We start from the raw sequence: 18,755 nt of genomic DNA, 5'->3' as shown, positions 1-18,755 counted from the left end.
TGAGTGGGTTGGGGATGGATGATTGTCTGGGAGAAATGGTGTGCTAGTTGGTCAAGATGGATGGCAGGATGGGTGGACAGTGTTCGTGGTCGTGGTGAGAGGGATGGGGTGGCTGGACACGTGTGTGCGTCAACTGGAAAGTCAGATGCTGGAACGATTGCCTTTGATGCATCCAGTTGTTTGTAAGATTTTTCAACTCTCTTCATCACCTTCTTTCCTCACTTAATTTCTTCACCATTTTTGCCTTTCAGTGATATAATTTGTTTCTTTCCTAGTGCCATATTGCTTCGGGTCTGCTTCATACTTTTTCCTTTTTTGATGATTTCTTTCATTTGATTCACATTTCTCTTTCATTTTCCTTCTTTTTGTCTCTTATTGATAGCTTTATTTTATTCTACTCTTTCTGTTTCATCGCCTTTGCCTTTACTTATTCTTTTCATGAACCCGGCTGTTGTTTCTTAATACTTATTGGTTTTGGTCGTATTAGCTTTCCTTACTACCTCCTCTGATTAGTCTTGTTAGTCTACCGATCAAATCATTTAATATCATACTTGGTATAATTTAAAGACCTGACATCTGTTCTTTACTGCTAACTGAAAGGCAGCCGTGTTTTCGGTTGTTTTATCAGACATATATATATTTTTTTTGATCAGCTTCTTCCTTTCAAACTTATGAAACTGAATCTGGCTGTGCAACCCACTGTTTGATGGTCACTTCATAAATTTAGCTTCTTGATAACTGTGACATTAGTGATCGTGTTTTTCTCATCTGCTATAATGAAGTCGATTTCGTTCTTTCGTTCTCTATCTGGGCTTTTCCAGGTCCATTTCCTCCCTGTACTTACATGAAAGAATGAGTTCATTATTCTGATGTTATACTGTATACTTCAGCAAAATCTACCACCATTTCACTTCTGTCATTCCTCTTTGTTTCTCCGAATTTTCCAGTGCATGCTTCTCCAGTTCTCGATTCGCCAACTTTTGCATTGAAGTGTTTTGAGTATGTTGTATCTGGTTTCCTCTGCATCTATAATTTGGGATTATATACATATACTGTATATACATTCCGATATATATATAATATATATAATACATATATAATATATACATAACATATATAATATGCAAATAATATATATATCCATCCATCTCTCTCTCTCTCTCTCTCTCTCTCTCTACCGTATCTATCTATCTATCTATCTATCTATCTATCTATATATATGAAACGTTCTTATCCGTTCTCTTTTTCACGACCCTATCAGCAACGTTGCGGTTCATTTAGCTGAATGTGTATGGAATTCAGTTCTTCATCATTAGTAATTTAACCACTAAATTAGCCTATTAAGTTGATGATTATGACCAGTGATTGTCATTATCTCTGTGTTATCAAAGGGGAACTGCAATGCTTGGTGAATGAGTCTGGGAGAGTAGAAAAAGGAATCTAAAGGTGAATTGAGGGAAGAGTAACGTTATTGTCTTCGAGAGAAATGAAGTCACTGAATGTACAGTGAGATTGTATGATGAGGAAATCGAGAATGTGAGTGAATTTAAGTATATACCTGGAAAGTGTGATAATTAAGGATGGGAGTTTGAAGGATGAAGTGCTTGAAAGTGTACAAAAAGGAAGAAAGGTGGCTGGTTCTTTGAAAGCAGTGATAAGAGATAAGGAAGTGAGCATCGATGTAAAAAAAATAAAATGTCTCTGCATGCTCGTATTGTGATACCTACTCTAAAATATGGAAGTGAAGCTTGGACCTTGTTGGAAGGACACAAGTCAAGAGTGAGAGCAATGGAAATGAGTTACTGTATCTGACAGCCGCATGTGGAGTTACATGTAAAGATAGACTGACAAATTGAGGAAGTGAAGGAGCATTGTGGCGTGGATGTGGATGTGATGGGAAGCGTTAGAAGAAATATAATGAGGTGGTTTGGCCATGTGGAGAGGATGGAGACTAAGAGACTAACGAGAAGGGTGTATGAGTGTGAGGTGAAGGGAGGGAGAGGGAAGGGGGTGGCCGAGGATGAGATGAAGGGACGGATTGGAAAGGTATATGAGATAGGGGTGTGTGAGCTGGGAGGAGGGCAGTGACAGGGCAACATGGAGGCGATTTGTTTGTGGCCACCTCTTACCTGATTAAGGCGTCTGGCAACAGATAGATAGTTATAAAACAAAACTGTCCACACTACTCTATATATGAGAAGAGAGTTACTGTATAGGGATAATCAAATGTTCCGGACGAGTGGCGAACTGAATCTCACAGGCTGAAGTTCGTATACATAACTCAAATGACCAAAGTCTACGCACAACTGTTTGTCTGCTTTGATCTATGTGCTGTTCGTTCCATACGGCGTAAGCACTATTTGCTGATGTTGCTTCCATCGTTGTGATTTGTCCCTGGTGTTGTAGTGGTGTGGTAACACAAGGGCGGCATGAATGATGACCATTCTTCGTTGTGCCTTCCTCCCGAAATCAGCAAATCCACTTATGTACGGTTCTGCTTACAATGAATGTTTGCAATAGGTATTCATGATTCCTTCCCCCCCCCCCTTCCTATGTGAAGGGAGATCATGCCACATCTCATTCCTATTGTAATTGGATGCATGTTGCTTGTCCTCTACATAAAAAGGGTATGGTAGATCTGACTGATGTTTTGTGGTATGGTGTAAAATGTAAAAGCCGCGTGATCGTCGCCTAATTAAATATGGTTCACGTTTCGTTTCACGCGCGAAATTCGATCGCAGTAATTCTCGCGAGTCAATGTAAAGGCATTGGGATTTCCTGGACTCATTTGTACCTTATCCGACCAGCAGCGGATATAAAACTTGAAGACAGGCTAGTATATAACTGTGGCAGGAGCCTCATAATGTTACACGTGTTACATTTAGTCTTCAGACAGAATCGCGACACGACCTTTGTCCTCCATTGTACGCCCTATTTATGACGGTGGTGCAACAACAGATCAAATACGAGAACAACAATGTAAAACAAATAGCCTATGCAGATGATCTCCCAGGGGCTGGCAAGGTAGAGGATGTAGGGAAATGATGGAACCTTGTAACATCTCATAGCCCTGAAATAGGTTACAACCCCGATACATGTATGTCCATCTTGATCGTGATTGGAACTAAGGAATTTAAAGATAAATATGTCAGTAATAAGGGAAAGACATGGACAAAAGAAATACATCTACTATCCAACCACACAAAAATAGAGCCTCATGCACAATACACCACATGTTTTGGTGTAAAGCACAAATGGACCTTCGTGATGTGGACCATCCCCGGCTCAGAGCTGCTGCAACAACCACTGGAGGATGTTATAGCTGATCGATGATCACATCTCCACACTGCAAGAGAGGGATCTTTAGCAATATCACCCAGGATGAGAGGCCTAGACATTATAAATCCAGCAGCCATGGCAGTCAATGGACACAGAAATTTACTCAGACCTACCGGATCCTTGTCACAAAAGATTTGTGCCCAGACTGAGACAAGTGAAATCGACCAACAACGGCAGACAGACGTAATAACACAAATATGCAAAGAACTAGAAGCGAGACAGAGAGGCCAGCTGCAGCACATATCTGAACATTTTCCACCAGCGTAGGTGAACTGAGCACAGGAAGCTGGGGCATGAAACTGGATGACGACGCTGCATCTCAAGGCAAAAGGCCACGATTTCAACCATAAATAGTTTATAAATGCCATAGCCTTGAGATACCGGTGGCCAGTTGAAAAACCTACCTCACTTATACGCCTGTGGCACTGTCTTTGATGCAAACCGTGCAATGGTTTCCAAGCAGAAATGCTGTGTGTGCATTCGCCATGATGAAGTACGTGACTTCATTGTGAAAATGGGCCTTCTTGATTGTGGGAACTTCATCCATAGAACAACAAACACATCAAATGATGCCAGAGTGGATGTACGTGCTCGAGGTGTCTGGACACAGGTGTAGCCTAAGGCTTTCGTCGACATTATGATATCTGATTATGTGGCAGCATGTCATCGTAAATTTTGCCTCGAGGCAGAGCACTATGGAAATGACCAGAAAAAATAAAATCAAGAAAAAATTCTTCATGCAGAACTCGGCCGACTCACGCCTCTTGTGTTCCCAACCTAAAGTGGGAGGGATCCAGAAGCAAGGAGATTTTACTCCAGACTTGCTGAGGTTCTGTCTGAGAGAAACATCGGCCCTAGAGTTAAGTTGTGGGGTGGATGAGATGTCGGCCGTCATTCTCCCACATGAGGGCTGCACTCCTATGCCCCAGGGGCACAAAACCATCAGCCCTTAGGCCTGTCTCACTGGCGGGTATGGACTACGAAGTTATTGAGGCCGAGACCAGCAGTGAGCAGTGGCTCCAAGTGATTACATTTTGTTAGCACTGTAACACTATTTGAAAATTTAATACAAATAAAAAAATAGCAGCATATGGTTGGTAACTAGAGCTGTTGGCGTGTTTGTAGCCAGTGGATCATTTTACGTAGGTTAGTGTTCATTTTCACATCAGAACTCCAGATGGTGAATCGTATTATTTAGGTTGGTGTTGCTTTTCACAGTATAATTTCGAAATGGATGAAGGTAATGTTAAAATAAAAATGCAAAGGAGGAGGAGCAGGAGGGGAAGGAGGGGGAGGAGGAAGAAGAGGAGGAGGAGGAGGAGGACCATAGTAAAAGTGCAATTCTTCGAGGCATTACAAACATCACAACGACAAACTGCGAGGTTCTGCAATACCAAGTTGCGCAAAGGACCTAAGATTTGCTATTTATCGGTCAATAAAACATTACTGCCATCTTCTTTACGGCTATTGTGATGATGAAGGTACGATATTTATGTTGGGTTCAGAGGTATTTCCAGCATAACCAAGAAAATTCTCCTTAGTCAGGTTGTCATGGTGTGTGTAAACGAGTTCAAAGTCTGTGTGTCTGTCTGTCTCAGGGAGATTTTGACCACAACCACATTAGGTTCCCTCAACGTTTTTGTTGTGAAAGATTGTCTGGATCTTTTTAAAGAAACCGGAACCTCCGTCGAGCTAGCTTTGCAGGTCGTAAAGTTTTATTAACGTCGGACTAAAGGGCAGTTATGTAAATGAAATATATCACTGTATTTTCGGACGCTTGGCTGTATTCATTCACCCTAAGTTCACAAAGCCAAACTCAGTACAGCTAAAATGGTCGAAATAACCACTGCAATAAAAGAGACAAAGGCCGCATACAAGGAGATCAAAAGGAGTCAGGCCCAGACTGATCTGGACTCCTTCAAGACTGTTTAGGAGAGTGAAGTCTCTGATAAAGATGGCTAAGAGAAACGATGAAATCTTCGTGGCGTCACGATGCAGAAAGAGTCCTAAAGAGTTCTTCCACAATGTAAACAGTAGGACAACTTTCAAAGGTAGCATTGTACCACTTAAGGATCAATCAGATGTACTGCAATTCTCAAACTTTGATATGGCTAACACTCTAAATAACGCTTTTGCTTTGGTCTTAATGTTAGAAGATACTCATGACATGGCAAGACAAGTACTGACCCATGAGAATGAAAATTCCGCAATCTTCAGATGTACATTTGAGGAGGGTGTAAGAACAATCGACAGGATAAACTGCTACAAGTCATCTGGCCAGGATAAAATTCTCTGAAGACTTATTAAGAAGGTACGTGATCAAGTAGGCTACCTCCTTTACTTGCAGAAATCTTCATTAAGTCACTGGAAACGGGATGTGCTAGAGAAATGAAAATTAGCATATGTGATCCCAGTCTTTTAGAGAGGGGATCAATAATAACCCGAGAATTGCCGTTCATTTAGCCTAACCTCAGTCATAGTAAACCTGTTAAAAGGAGTAATTGTAGACTGAATTATTGAACACTTGAAAAATCAAAACCAAATTATGGACTCTCATCATGGGTTCAGACGACATACATCGTACGTAACCAACTTGCTCGAATTTTTGGCAAAATGTTGAATGAATATAAACAGTAATCAAGCAGAAGATATCCTTTTCTTAGATTTTCATAAGACATTCGACAAAGTGTCTCGCCTCAGACTAATGCCAACGTGCGTGCACTTGGTACTGATAGGGAGGTTTCATTCTGGATAGAAAACTGCCAAATGGATAAGAAACAACGAGCTGTGATCACCAGAATTTCTCCTGATTGGGTTTCAGTTACTTGTGAAGTTCCACAAGGATCATATCTTGGTCCACTCCTGTTCATTATATATATCAGTGACACAGATGTTGGTATGATCCCAAAGTTTTAAGATTAAATCAAACTTAAAGCGATTGTGAGCAGTCTTGAAGGGACTGAAAAACTCCACGTAGACTTGTTTAGACGAGGGGAATGGACTGAGACATGACAAATGCCATTTAACCTGGGGAAACGCTAGGTGGTACATACTGACCATGCAAATCCTGGATGAGACTATTCACTTCTGGGGAGAACTGTGACAATGATTGATTTGGAATCAGCAATGACCTAAAAATTTCCAATCAGCGCACCGAAGTAGAGAAAAGGGCCCAGGAAATGACTGGCTACATCCAGAAGAAGAATCGTTGTAGGAATAAAGAAATAATTGTTACACTCTATAACTCCTCAATACAGTTTCTAGCGAAGCACACACTACAGCTCTTGGTTACCTGCACTTACGAAAGACAGATCAGTTTGAAAGAGGTCAAGCTAGAGCTAAAAACTTGTTCCATCCATCAGGAGACTGAATCATGAGGATCACCTGCTTAATACTGGACCATTTCCTGTGCCCTTGACCTTTCACTGATTGCTAAGAAAAAAAATATATATATATATATATATATATATATATATATTTTAACCTGAACCAATCCAAAATATTTAGTCGACATCAGCTAAAAACTGCCTGAGTTGATCGTGATGTGTGACCTTGACCTTTAGTCTGTTCTCAAAATCAGAAGATCAATCTCTCCACTGATTCTGAACTCATTCACCAAAGTTTGATTCAGATAAGATCAAGATTGTTTTAGGAATTTTGTCCACTAACAAACACACAATGCCGAGGTTTGTCCTTGCCTTGTGACCTCGACCTTTGACTGATAGTTCTCAAAATTGAATCCCTTCGTTGTTGCCTGATTTTTACCCCTCCAACAAAGTTTGGTTAAAATCAAATAAAATCTGTTTGAGTTAGCCTTGCTCTGTGGTTCTGGCTTTTGATCTTTCCTTTGAGTTTGCCATTTGCCTTATTATTCTCAAAGTTAAATCTGTTTATTCTTGGCTTATCTTCGACCCGCTCACAAAGTTTGGTCTAAAACGGATACAAATTGCTTAGGTTGATCTTACATGTGGCACTGGCTATCGACCTGTTATTCTCAAAAATGAGATTCACTTCTTGGCCGATCATCAACAGTTCACCAAGTTTGGTTTGGTATGGATAAAAACTGGTCAGTTATTTTAATTAAAAAAGACGCCGGTCGGACATTCACCTTGCCCTTTGACTGAATGTCCTGGAAATTGAATCACTTCATACTTGTCATACCCTCGACTCTTACCAAAAGTGATTTAAATTAGATAAAAGCGGTTTCAATTGATTTTGCTTGGTCACAAATAGCTCGCCCTGTGACGTTAAAGTTTGCCTCATTGCATTCAAAACTTTTAGGTTTCCTCGTGGGCACTCCCCCAGCCCTGGTTTGGTATAAATTGGGCTACAGTTTATTGTTCTTTTGTTAAAACACACACACACACACACACACACACACACACACACACACACGCTTAATCCCTCGCCAGCCCGAACATCCCAACACACCTACACAGTCAACCTCCCACTTGCACATCCCAACACACCCACACACTTGTTTCTCTTCCTCCACTCCCACATCCCATATCCCCTTTCAACAAACAAGGGATGAGGCTTTGGCACTCCTAATGTCCGACTTGGCTCATAACTCTGGGGTAAAAGTAATTGTGTTGTTTTTAACGCATCTAAAACTCATCTTTCAACTTCTAGGAGTATCCTCTAATTTTTAACAACACCTACCTCAATCCTGCATCATCTTTAAACGTACTTGGGGTTTCCTTCTCGCGGGATCTATCTTGGAAATATCATGATTATTACCTACCTTGTAAAATCTGCTTCCAAGCCGACTCAGTACCTTCTTTACTCCTGCACAGTTGTTTATATACATGGGTTTAATTCTCCCCTGTGTAGAGTACAACTCTCACGTGTGGGAAGGCTCTCCACTTACAGCTTTTCTCAGCAAGGTGTAATCAAAGGTTTTTCGTCTCATTAACTCTCCTCCCTCACTGGTTCCCTTCAAACTCCGTCTCTTCACCGCACTGTTGCATCTTTATCTCTTTTCTATCGCTACTTCAATGGTCACTGCCCCTCTCAACTGTCTGCTTACATCCGTCCACTACTATGGCTGGTGCGTTTCACCCGTCTAGCAACAAACTCTCATCCCTTTTCTGTCCAACTCTCTAACGCAAGAGTGAAACGTATCTCCCAGTCCTTCATGTATGCAACAGGCCAACTCTGTAACTGCCTCCCTCTGCCTGTACTTAATACTGTCTATAATCTCCAGTCTTTCATATGTAGTGTGTCCAGGCATCTCAAAATGAACGGATCTTGAATTTGGCTCTCTGTTATCTTGTTTTTGTTTATTCTTGGAAGGAACAATTTGCAGGGTCCTGGCCTTTGGTTCCTTCTTCCTTACATAAAAAAAAAAAAAATCCACACATTTAACCCTTCTCCCCTAACTCCCACGTCCCAACACCCCCCCAAATTAAACCCTCTTCCTCCCATTCTCACATCCCCACACACACACACACACACACACACACACACACACACACACACACCTACACACACCTAAACATGCCATAATCTCAGCCAATCCAACTTCGCTCGTTCCCTCGGCGCCGTAATCAGTGGAGGTCTCAGAGAACTTTGTCCTTCTCATGTTACTCCTGAGCCGCATTTCCGCTGGTGTAGGACACTTGGTAGTACTGTACTTCTTCCCCTGTGATCTAATAGAAAACTTCCTTGCCAATCTTGCCTTGCGATTAAACGTTTCTGTAGCACCTCTTCCCTTGCACCTTAAAATCAGACTTTGGATCCCTTCTTCCCTACCGATGTAGTTGCAGACGTTACAATGCCTCTTCCTGGCCGATTTAGGTGGGAATGTCACAGCACCTCTTCCCTACCGATTTAGTTGAATACGTCACAACATCTCCTCATTGCCGATTTAGTTAGAGATGTCACAATACCTCTTCCCGGCCGATTTAGTTGCAGACGTCACAGCACCTCTTCTCGGCCGATTTAGGTGGGAATGTCACAGCACCTCCTCCCTACCGATTTAGTTGGCCACGTTATATACCTCTTACCTACCGATTTATTTGCTGACGTCACAACACCTTTTCTCTGCCGATTTAGCTGGAGACGTCACAACACCTCTTCCTTGCCGATTAAAATATTTCATTGCTCCTCTTTCCTCTTAGTTTAATGGTGGACTTCGTGGCACTTCTGTCCTAGCAATGTAATTTGGAACTTCAAAGCATTTCTTCCCTAGCGATTTACTGTCTCCTCTTTTAGTTCCTCTTCGTTTGTACTCATTTGCTTTTGCATTACAGTACTTATTTTCCATCAACTTAACACTTGACTTCATAGCACGTCTTTTCTGATAACTTAACAAGAGACTTTGGGATACCCTAGCGATGGTATTTTGACAGGAGAAATCGCTGTACCTCGTTCCTTCAGTATGACAAGAGACTTTTTCGTCTTGTCGGTAGGAAGGTGGACTGAGTTTCTAGTGGTCGAGAGTTATATTCCCTGCTGAGGCATGGAACAATGCAAGAATTTGAATTTCGTATAATCAGACTTTTCTTATCAACCTAAAACCTACCGACCCCGCTGATACCATACCAGTTCTGTATGAGACAACTCTGGCATAAATTCACTGTGAACGGTTGGTGTTAGAAACGAAAAAGGGACGTGTAGATAAAAGGTGGGCAGGAAGACTGCTGGATTCCAGGGAACGGGCAGTTAAACCTATGCCCAGAGTCGGACACACAAATAAAAACTAACAAACGAATTCGCAACAGCTCTTCCCTGATAATATAATAAGAGACTTCGTAGCACCTCCTCCCTGACGATTTAGAGGGAGACAGAGTGGCCTGCATCACCAACAATATAATAGGATACTTGATACTGGCTCTTCCCTAATGATTTTAAAAGAGAGTTCGCAGTACTTCGTTTCTTGTTATTTAGTCCCTACGTCTAAAAGATTGTTGCACCTGACTCTCCTGTACCACAAGGATTTTTTTTTAGTCATTAAAATACAATCTTTACCTTTATGTAATAGTACAACTTGTCACTCTGAATATGAAAATGCACTTATCTACCTGGTGCAGGTGTTTTCCTGGCATTTACAGCGTGCTTAGGAATAGCACTGCCTGCTATGTTACTTATAACTGCTTATTGATGCAACCATATCTAATATAGCTATACATCACATTCAGTGCGTAGTTACTGTGCAATATTCATCTAAAGCAACAAAAATAATTTCACTGGATACTTTCAGATAATACTATAGTTCATTCACTTTCCTTTTAAAGCCTGTTTCCCAGAGTTCAGTGTAGGATTAAGACAATACTACAGTTTTACATCCTTTCCATACCATTTCTTCATAACTAGCACCATATTCTAGTGGTAACCTCATGTTATTGCTGAGATTAAAGACTGGGAAATGGCAGTTTTACACCTAGTTAAAGTGAATAGACCATAGTTCAGGTGAAACATTAAGCCAATGTTTCTCTCATTATTTTTGCGCTAACAAAATGCTCCGAAAATGACACTAGAAGATAGAAGCCGTAGACTTTATCCTTTGAGTCAGATTATTATTATTAGTATTATTTAAGTTTATTCGGAGCCATAGGAGCTCAGTAGTTGCCCTCGCGCTTCACGACCGTAGGGTTAGAAGATCGAGCAAGCACCAAGGTATAGTAATTCTGGTGAGAGACGTACCGGCCTCTCCATGGATATCTTCTTGCCATGCAGAGCTAAAGGGTCCATTGCTCCTAGCTTGCGGGATTTATTTTTTTTTTAAGTTTATTTGTGTTATAATCATACCTTTTTTATTTGTTTCTTGTTTTTCCTTTACTATCATTGTAGGCGTAAGCATTGCCTTCTTGAATTCCCTCACGCACCAGTGACACATATTCATCTGAATAAACTTGTCTGGGATCAGATGGAATAGATTATTAGTACTGTCCAAACAATGAGAATGGGTTAATTGGTTATAGTATTGTTACACCATGGGATCTAGTCCATTCCTGATACCAATAGTTGTTACACCATAGAGGTTCGTAGATACGTAGAGAATAACACGTAGACAGGCCAGGTGAGCAGTCAAAGGCAGATGAATTCTTCTGGCTTAGTTCCTTCTAGGTACAGCTGAGGTACACTTGCAAAACACCGACTTTTCTCTCCCACGCTGTGTCTGTCCCTCACTTACTACTACTCGTTCAATGACTCACTTACTGACTCTCTGTTTAACTACTCCATTCTTCACTGATTACTCTCACTGTTTGACTTACCATGTCTGTCATTAATTCACTAACTGTTCACTACGCATAGAACACAACGCACTCCATCTGTCACTCGTGGCTGACTAAAACTCCACGTCTGGCACACTTTCTCTGGCATCCATGAACACGCTGCCCTGTTCTTTACACGCGACTGACCGCTTTTCTGCGAGAAGAGTTGCGTCATATACCCCTGGCTCTCCATACTAGTGCAGTGCTGAATATTCTAGTAAATAACTCACACTTTTTGATGCGATAAAGCACCTTCTGGGCAGTACTCCCAAGGCGGATGGAAGCTGATGACAGAGAGAGCTGGAACTCCCATTTCATTTGCCCTTTGGACTAGCTCCAGACCATTCCCTTTTGCCTATTCTTTTCAGTCTTTCAGTAAGACAGAGAGTATGTCAGCATGCTCTCCGATACAAGTTCCTCCTACTGTCAGTACCAAACTACATGCACATTACACACTACCCTTCCTATTCAAAATTTAGCCAAAAATGGCATCCCATCACCAATGAAGAGATCTTGAATTTGCCTCTCTGTTATCTTGTTTTTGTTTTTTCTTGGAGGGACTGTCTTGTGGGCTCCTGGCCTTTGGTTCCTTCTTTATTGCATTAAAAAAATAAAATCTAGATCCTAGTAGAGAACTCACATTTTCTCATACAATAATGCACTTAAATTAACAATTTACAATAACAACAATGACAAGAACTAATTCTTACAGTAAGATAGAACGAAAGCAAAACAAATACCGAAATGTCAAGAATGTTCCTCACATTTCCAAATACAAACACCAGCCTCCTCTTTTAACAGGCTCCCTGGCAACGACGGGAAGTAAGCTTTAACTTTTTCTATGAGCAAATACCATTACCACACTCCATACATGTGGATCAATGTAAGACGTGTGTCCCAAAGCATGACGAAACTGAATCACATAAACACACGATATTCCTTCCTTCCACCTTTTTATTACTGCGCAACCTAAATAAAATCACTCCCACCGCACATTTTCCATTGAGTGCTTCCAAACGAGACATTCCCCATTTATTGTTCAATATACACTACTTTTTCACCTCAACCTGCCATATGACCGAGTTGCTGTAATGCCAAGTTATCTAAATAATCAAGTCAGCCTGTGTATGTGTGTGTGTGTGTCTGTCTGTGCATTTGTTCGTTTCTTTCACGAGAATTGTAATAGATATTGACATAATTCTTTTTCCATTATGTCGGGGTAAGTCCAAGGAGTGTCAAAAACACCAAACAAATATTTTGGTGATTGCGCGCGACGAGACGACACAACTTTTCCGGATATCGCATCATACGAAAATATCTGTATGCATCTGCCCATTCCTTTCACAATAATGGTAGTAGACATCGACCTTATTACTCATTTTGCATTAGGTCGGGGTACGTCAAGGGGGTGACCGAAAAATACCAGACAAAAACTTTGGCGATCGGCCGCGACGAGACGGAGCGAAATTGTCGGAAATCGCGACCCACGAAAATATGCAAAAATAATTTGTTTTCGATAATTTGGTCAAGATTAGTTATTGTGGGCTCAACAGCGGTATGGAAACAAAAATGGTAATTCCAAGCATTCCGATCTGGAAATGCTTTTAGTTAATCCCGCAATTTTTGGGGGAGGGCAAGCACTAGTTGTTTGATAATAATAATAATTCACCTAAACTTCAAACACTTGCTGGCAAAATGTCACATATATCATGAAAGTTCTCCTCTATATCCAGTAACCAAATTCCGTTGCATGATAAAGTAACGGTCACCAACCACACCCATGGGCACTGAAATACACACACCTCCACATATGAATATATTGCCGTTGCTCTCAGGCTTGAATAAATCTCCAACAATAATTCTCACATGCACAATTTGATGAAATAAAGTAGCTAGCGACACATGGCACAACCTGCTAAATAAAGTTCATACTGTCTAGCTTAGAGACAGGATGAAAACTGCTTACCCGAGCTGGAAGTAAGAAGGGTGTCAAATATCTTGCAACGTTGCCAAAATTGGTTTATTCGAGTGCTGGGTGCATGGAATGATGCATAGCTAAATTTCAAGGCAATCAACCCCAGCATAGCCGAGACAGTGATTCCACAGGACGATGCTTCCTGGGACCTCAGAGACGTTTTACTGTAGTTATAACTGGATGGACTGTTACAAACTGGGCTTCAAAGGTTTTATCAGGAAAATGCTGAAACACCTTTCCTGTCATAAGCTTTTCTCTGACCTTAAATAAGTAAGAGTTCCGCCAGAGATGCTTCCATGTTCTTTGTACGTTTAAACTTTGGCGAAGGCGTTGCTATTGCCTGTATTATGTCAAAGGCTCTCTATCGAGTCTGGCACAATCTACCCTCTATTGCTTTCTATCTGTCTACCTGTGCCTTCATGTCTAGCACCCTTTCCAGTCATTTTATAGCTGTTGTATACTTACTAGTATGTGTGTTCCTCGGGTTTCTGTCATGTCACCAATTCTCTTTCTTCTTCAATTTTTAAAACTACACGTCTAACCATATCTACTGATATGCTAATGACGTCGCCCTTAATGTCTCTACCAGCCTCTCACAGCTTCCACCACAGCAGTTTCTTCAGCAATTACGAAGTAAGGCTATGGTACACCTGGTTTCTGACTGGAGTAAAAAAATCTTGCTGGCTTTAGTGCATAAAAGCTCGGGAGTATCATTTAGTATTAAACAATATACAACTCAGTCCTTCATCTTCTCTCAGTATCCTTTGGGTTTCATTGCATAGAAGATCACATTGTCTCTCTCGCATCATCCGCTTCCAAGGGACTGACGCGCTGATCCTACACACCTGTTGACTTACGTAAGAGTCATTCGTCCCTGTGTGGAGTACAATTCTCATGGGTGGGGGGCTTCCCAATTACAGTCTTTCAAAACAGGACAAAGGATTTTCGCCTCATTAATTCCTCCCATCTTGCTTCTGTGTGTGTGTGTGTGTGTGTGTGTGTGTGTGTGTGTGTGTGTGTGTGTGTGTGTGTGTGTGTGTGTGTGTGTGTGTGTGTGTGTGTGCTGTATTGTTACATCTTTATATCTTTACTATCGCTACTTCTGCACTTCTAAACTCTGTGCCTGTATCCCTTCTCGATTACTGGGGGCTTGGAGCAGTCGTCCGGCAGAACACTCTTACCCCTTTTCGGTCCTACCCTAACAGGCAACAGTTAACCTATATTTTCGGTCATTCCTGTATGCAACATTGGTTTTATGTCCATCAAAAACATGAGTCCTGTCTTTCCCTACATGGTCACATCCCCGGTTATACTGCTGGGTGAACATGAACAAGGATGAAAAATGCTGCACCGGAGAGTCTGATCCGCCCTAGAATGTATCTCTAGTTCTTCCGGTTGTGACTTAGATATGCTAACCAATGCCCCACAGGTTCCCCCTCATTGACGAGAATACAGAAGTACCATTATGCAGAAATACACTCATATGGAAAAGGTGACAATGTTCGGCCACCCAAATATGGCGGAAATTTTCGTCATATTTGTATCCCGTAGTTCAGTGGCACAATTAGACAGCACAATGGAGAGCAAGAGACTGATGAGGAGAGTGTATGTAAGTGAGGTGAAATGAGGGAGAGGAAGGGGGAGGCCAAGGATGAGATGGAAGGATGGAGCGGAGAGGTATATGAGAGAGGAGGGTGTGAACTGGGAGCAGGGTAGTGAAATGGCGGGGGACAGACCGAAATGGAGGCGATTTGTTTGTGGCCACCCCTTACGGGATTAAGGCGTCTGGCAATAGATAGATAGATAGACAAGGGCTATACGTACATTCCATAGCACTCTTTCGTGGCTAGCATCACATCCTGCTGCTAATCTCTTGTTACAGCTCAGGGGTCTGCTGTGCCCACGAGAAGTATGTGTAAACGATCTCAACCAATATACAAGATAAACTGAATTCCATACGACACCCATTATCACATATTTTTTGTCACTTTCATATTCGATGTAATTTGATTGTGAAGGGGTTAGTAGTTGCATGAAAGAAGACAATCGTACTTGTACATAAAAGCAACCTTCTACGCAGCTGCAGCTTGAATGAATGTATAAATATGGTCCACGAGAATCGCGAACGTAATCTGTGGCAAAGGAGGATTTGAGCACGGCTTCCTGTGCGATTTATTTGGCATATTACACTTCTTTTTTACGTTCCTTTATATCTATCTACCTATATATCCATCTGTCTGTCTGTCTGTCTATCTATCTGTCTATCTATCTATTTATCTCTCTGTTTGTCTATCTAAGTCTTGCATCAAAAATTGTATAGGATGTTTTGGCAAAAGCTCAGAATAAATCAACAGTGAAGATATACTATAAAATCTCCAATGCCACTCACAATACGGGCATTTCCATTTTAATGTGAACACGATGAACTGCAGGCTGAAGTTGCCCTTCTCTTGTACTCCACCGTCCTCCATTTAAGGGAAATATTCGGTGCCTAAAAAATGTTTGTAAAACAGGGCACCTTTGACGCCCGGCAAAAAAAAAAAATATATATATATATATATATATAAATATTAATATATATATATATATATATATATATATATATATATATATATATATATATATATATATATATATATATATATATATATATATATATATATATATATATATATATATATATATATATATATATATATATATATATATATATATATATATACACAGATGCTGGACACACTGAGTTCGAAAGATTGGAGGCCATAAGCAGTAGGAAATACTGAGGAAGACAGCTCCAAAGTTGACCTGTCTTTTACATGGAGGACTAGAAGTAATGGTTAACTCTTGCATTAGAGAGTTGGACAGAAAAGGGATGAGAGTTTGCTCCTAGACACGTGCTTTGCTTCCGCCGTGGTGGTGGAGGGATGCAAGCAGACAGTTCAGAGGAACAGTGATCATTGAAATAGCGATAGAAAAAAGATAAAGATCCAACAGTGAGGTGAAGAGAGGAGGTTGACGGAGCCAGTAAGAGGAGGAGAGTTAATGAGACGAAAAGCCTTTGACTCCACATTGTTAAGAGTAGGTGTATGTGGGAAGCCTCCCCACACTTGAGTTATACTCTACACAAGGGCCAATAAGATCCCTGTATAAAGTCGACAAATGTGCGGGGGTAAATAAGGCACGAAGTCGGCTTAGCACACCTAATTTATTGGAAGCAGATTTTACGAGATGTAATATGACCTTTCCAAGATAAATTCCGAGAGAAAGAAATTTCAAGTATGTTCAAAGATGATGCAGGTTTGAGTGGGATATAGTTAATAATTAGAGGATACTTCTGAGGAAGATTTTGGCGAGTTGAAATAGGTTTGAGCAGAGTTTTTTATTGCATTAAAAGCAAAAAGATTACTTTTGCCCCAATCAGAGATATGAGCCAGGTCAGACATTAGGGGTGCCATAGCTTCACGTGAAGGCGTCCCACTGCAGCACCAAGACCAATAGAAATGCCTCATCCTCACGCAGAAGGAAGTGGCCTTTCTCTTTGTTGGATGTGGGTGACTAGTTGCGAAATGGCGTGGAAACTGTGAGAGCGACCACCAAGAGTGTAATGGTCTCCTGCCTGTCCTGTCCCCGGGAGGTCATGCTCCAATGTTTCTTGATAATAACCCAACCTAAACTAACTTAACAAACAAAATGCTGACCCAACCAGATTAACATACCCTAACATGACATAACCCAACCAGATTAACATACCTTTCCTAACGCAACCTAACCTTAACGTAAACCTATGCAGAATAAGCAAAACTAAATCAAACACACCTGAATTAACATAACCGTAACAAACAAAGCTAACGAAAGCCTAACTATACCTTATCTAACATTGCATGACTAACAACATAATCTTGCCTAAATTCTGACTTAGATCTAACTTAACCGTTACTGACTAACTCATTATAACCTAAACTAACCCAACCTAACTTAGAACAAGCTAACTAAACCTAATCTAACCCCAGTATACCAAATAGACTGTGGCACCAGTCGAGCAGGGCAGTACTCCCAAGGTGGATGGAAAGCTGATGACAGGGAGAGCTGGAGCTCTCGTTTCATCAGCCCTCAGGACTCGTTCCTGACTGTCCCCCTTTGCTGTACTTTTTCAGTGTTTCAGTAACACAGAGAGTAGGCCAGCATGCTGTCCAATACATGTTTCTTTGTCAACACCAAACTACATGCACAGTACACACTACACTACCTTTACAGAATTAAAAAAGAAAATGAAAAATGGCATTAATAAATCTTGCCTCGGAGTCCCCAGGGGGGGGGACCATAAATTCCCCCACCATCCGCCCCTCTCCCGGTGACGACTCTGAGAGATGCCTGGAACCATTGTCTGACTCCTTCTTCATTTCTGCAACATTCGCAGCCTTTCCTCTAACTTTCTGTCGAACACCACCTCTCCTCCCCTAAACCTCACCTTCTCTTCTTGACAGAGACTCAGCTGTCTGAGGCAACTGACAGCAAACCCTTTTCTGTTTCCTCCTACTTTCTCTATACTCATTTCAAAGCCAAAGGTGGCTGTTGTGTACATGTATGTAACAACTTATCTTGCTCTCGTGTTCCTGAACTTGATTCTTCTGAATTCTCTACACTCTGGCTTCGGCTATCCTGTCATTCTCTGACTAAATATATCTGTGCTGTTTACTTATATCCTAATTCTACTGACTATCAAAAATTCTTCGACTATCTTACTTCCATGATGGAACACATTCTGTTCATTTCTCCTTTCTCTGAAATCTCCATTCTAGGAGATTTCAATGTTCACCACCACCTTTGGTTCTCCTCTCCTTTCACTGATCCACCTGGGGAACAAGCCTACATCTTTCTATCCTTAATGACCTAGACCAGCTTGTACAGCACCCTACCCGTATCCCTGATTGCCTTGGAGAGAGCTCCAACATACTTGACCTCTTCCTTACAACTAATCCTTCTGCTTACACTGTTAATCTTTCCTCTCCATTGGGCTCCTCCGATCACAACCTCATGACCTTATTACCTTAACCTGTCCTATCGCTCCAAAACAGCCTGCGGACCCTCCAAAGAAACGTCGTCTGTGGCACTTTGGAGCTGCAGATTGGAAGGCCCTCAGGCAGTACTTCTTTGATTTTCCATGGGATGATTATTGCTTCCATGGCCGGAAGCCATCTGAGTGTGCCTTGCGCATTACGGAG

This window comes from Coenobita brevimanus, chromosome 3, assembly GCF_032717465.1.
Source record: "Coenobita brevimanus isolate Jiangsu-jjx chromosome 3, ASM3271746v2, whole genome shotgun sequence".
NCBI classification, from domain to species: Eukaryota; Metazoa; Arthropoda; class Malacostraca; order Decapoda; family Coenobitidae; genus Coenobita; species Coenobita brevimanus.
The sequence above is the reverse complement of the archived record's forward strand: the minus strand, read 5'-3'. Positions refer to the sequence as shown.